This window comes from Tamandua tetradactyla, chromosome 1 (assembly GCF_023851605.1).
Source record: "Tamandua tetradactyla isolate mTamTet1 chromosome 1, mTamTet1.pri, whole genome shotgun sequence".
In the NCBI taxonomy this organism is placed as follows: domain Eukaryota; kingdom Metazoa; phylum Chordata; class Mammalia; order Pilosa; family Myrmecophagidae; genus Tamandua; species Tamandua tetradactyla.
The window spans coordinates 78214812-78218678 of record NC_135327.1 but is presented as its reverse complement, the minus strand read 5'-3'; the positions used below and the strand labels follow the sequence as shown (position 1 = coordinate 78218678).

The 3867-nt window shown below is 40.2% G+C and overlaps 1 pseudogene; it reads right to left on the bottom strand.

Moving 5' to 3' along the window:
* Positions 1 to 2407: 2407 nt before the first annotated feature.
* Positions 2408 to 3867, bottom strand: LOC143684955 (elongation factor 1-alpha 1 pseudogene; annotated as a pseudogene).

Genomic DNA, 3867 nt, shown 5'->3' with positions numbered 1-3867 from the left:
GACACAAATACTGTGTCATATCACAAATATGGACTAAGATTAACAAGTGAAATTTAAGAGTTGAAATTAAGGACACAGGTTATTAGGAGATAGAAAGAGGGTAGAGTTTGGGCATTTAATACTGAAGAAATACAGAATGTGCAACAGGATTATTGTAAAAATTCAGAAATGAATAGTACAATACTACCTGTTTGTAGCACAATAATATGAGTACACTGAGTGAATATGATTGAGGGAGAATGGCTGGGGTCATGTATAAAACCAGAAAGAAAGATAGAGGACAAAGATTAAGACAGTATAACTTGGGAATGCCTAGAGTGGACAATGATGGTGACTAAAATATAAGAATGTTTTTTGCATGAGGGGAAAAAAATTAATGTCAACATGGCAAGGTGTTGAAAATGGGATGGTATACAGGAAAAAACACAATCAATGAAAATGGGATGGTATACAGGAAAAAATACAATCAATGAAAATGGGATGGTATACAGGAAAAAATACAATCAATGCAAGCTAGGGTCTATAGTCAACAGTAACATTGTAATATTACTGCTTCCAACGACTGTAGGCATAATGCCAAAACTAAATGTCAACAAGCAGAGGCTATGGGGTAGGGCCATGGCATTATTTACAGAAGAAAAGAAATGTCTTCATACAGATGTGTTACAAAGGCATGGCTATGTGATTATACCAGGAACCACTGATTTTTTACTTAGGTTGGATTGTATGATGTACAAATAGAACTGTTTAAAAATGAACACAGAGAAGCAAGTGCTGGAGAAAATGTGGAGAGGGAAATGTACCTATTTACTGTTGGTAGGGAAGCTGAGAGGTGCAGCCTCTTGGAGAGCAGTGTGGTGGCTCCACAGGAGGCTATAGGTGGGATTGCCATATGATCCTGAAACCTCGTTGTTCAGTATATACCTGGAGGAACTGAGAGTGGGGACAGAAATGGACATTTGCACCTTGGTGTTAATGACAGCAGTGTTCATGATTCACAATGGATAGATGTGGCCTAAGGGTACAATGACTGAGGAGTGGAAGGGGAAACTGTGCTGTATACATACAATGGGCTATTGAGTGGCTGCAAGAAGGAATGAAGTTGTGAGGCATACAAGTAGGTGAATGAAACTTGAGGACAGTGTGTTGAATGAAATGTCAGAAACAAAAGACAAATATTATCATGCCTCACTCATATGAACTAACTATAATATCTAAACTCAAAACATTAATGTCAAGAGCATGAGTTATCAAATTGAGGCCTATTGTAAATGATCCTAGATTATAAACTCTTAGCAGTCACATCTATTCTGCAGTTTTAACTGTTATTTCTGAATTCTGAGATACTGTGCTGTTTGTATATAACCTGGTCATTTCCTGAAACTTTGGGTATTTATGTGACATCTGAGACTCAGATTTAGAGCTCTGAAGCCATGAAAGTTAGCATTTTTACCCCATACAGCAACTGCTGAAAAAGTGATCAGACATTGACTAGAGATATGAATGAAACTGATCTGGATAGGACTAAGGTAAATCAGAATACAAGGTAATGGATGATATGGTCCATATTTTAAAACTTCAACTTCCATGTGCGACCAAAGGAAGGGATGTTTATTTGGTGCAAGACATATCTTGGCTAGCATGCTATCTAATATAACTTGTGTGGTCAGTTTATTCAAACACCAGGATTACATGGAATTTTTTTTTCCAACTTCCAGCACCTTTTATTTTTCCTAGAATTTAGAGACAATACTCATTTACCCAATTATTGATATACACATAACTACACAAAAGTATACTATATCCAACACATGGCCTTTATTACAGAAGTTGGCCAAAGGAAGCTTATAAACATTACAAATAACCCACTGCTTTTCATACTAACCAACCAACAAACCACTGCATTTTAGTAAATGATTAAAACAGCTTAAGTCATGTGATGATCCCTCCCCCTTAGAGGTGAAAAAAAAAAAACTTAATTTTTGCCCTAACAAAACATTACCCTGAACTATTAAATTTCAGCAGCTGGAACACCAGAAATAGGTTGAGTCTTTTGCCTAAGCAATTCAAGGCTGATCTTTCAAAGGAAGACACAGGTTTCTCATTAACTTTGTTTTAATGGGTCTCAAAATTCTGTGACAGATTTTTGGTCGTTGTTTGCATTTGAAAAGTATTGATTTTAAAAACTAATAACTTAAAACTGCCAAATGAAAAATTGGTCCACAAAACATTCCTTTCCGGGCAGGCCACGGTGGCTCAGCAGGTAAGAATGCTTGCCTGCCAAGCCTGAGGACCCGGGTTCGATTCCCGGTGCCTGCCCATGTTAAAAAAAAAAACATTCCTTTCCTTCTGAAGGTTTTACAATGCATTGTTATCATTAACCAGTCTTTTACTATTAAATGGCCAATTGAGACAAACAGTTCTGAGGCCGTTCTTCCACCACTGATTAAGACTGGAGTGGCAGGTGTTATGGGTAATATTCATTTAGCTTTCTGAGCTTTCCGGGCAGACTGGTGATCTTGCAGCTCCAGCAGCCTTCTTGTCCACTGCCTTGATAACACCCGCTGCAACTGTCTGTCTCATATCACGAATAGCAAAACAACCCACAGGAGGATAGTCAGAGAAACTCTCAACACACATGGGCTTGCCAGGAACCATGTCAACAATGGTAGCATCACCAGACTTCAGGAATTTGGGGCCATCTTCCATCTTCTTGCCAGAACAGTGGTCAGTCTTCTCCTTCAGCTCAGCAAACTTGCAAGCAATGTGAGTTGTGTGACAATCTAGCACAGGTGCATAGCCAGCACTGATTTGGCCTGAATGGTTCAGGATAATCACCTAAGCAATGAAGACAGCTGCTTCCATTGGTAGGTCATTTTTGCTGTCACCAGCCACATTGCCATGACGAACATCTTTTACAGACACATTCTTGACATTGAAGCCCACATTGTCCCCAGAAAGAACTTCACTCAAAGCCTCATGGTGCATTTGAACAGACTTGACTTCAGTTGTAACATTTACTGGAGCAAAGGTGACCACCATGCCTGGTTTGAGAACACCAGTCCCCACTCAGCCCATGGGCACAGTACCAATACCACCAATTTTGTAGCCATCCTGGAGAGGTAGATGTAAGGGCTTGTCAGCTGGAAGAATAGGAGGCAGGATGCAATCCAGAGCTTCAAGCAGCGTGGTTCCACTGGTATTGCCATCCTTCCAAGTGACTTTCCATCCCTTGAACTGAAGCATACTAGCACTTGGCTCCAGCATGTTGTCACCATTCCAACCAGAAATTGGCACAAATGCTACTGTGTCGGGGTTGTAGGCAATTTTCTTAATGTAGGTGCTAACTTCCTAATGATTTCCTCATATCTCTTCTGACTGTAAGGTGGTTCAGTGGAATCCACTTTGTTAACACCAACTATTAGTTGTTTCACACTCAGTGTGTAAGCCAGAAGGGCGTGCTCTCAGGTCTGCCCATTCTTAAATACACCAGCTTCGAATTCACCAACACCAGCAGCAACAATCAGGACAGCAGAGTCAGCCTGAGATGTGCCTGTAATCATGTTTTTAATAGAACCTCTGGGTCCTGGGGCATCAATGATGGTCACATAATACTTGCTGGTCTCAAATTTCCACAGGGAGATATCAATAGTGATACCACGCTCACGTTCAGCTTTTAGTTTATCCAAGACCCAGGCATACTTGAAGGACCGCTTTCCCATCTCAGCAGCCTCCTTCTCAAATTTTTCAATGGTTCTTTTGTTGATTCCACCACATTTGTAGATCAGATGGCCAGTTGTGGTGGACTTGCCTGAATCTACGTGTCCAATAATGAACAATGTTGATATGAGTCTTTTCCTTTACCAT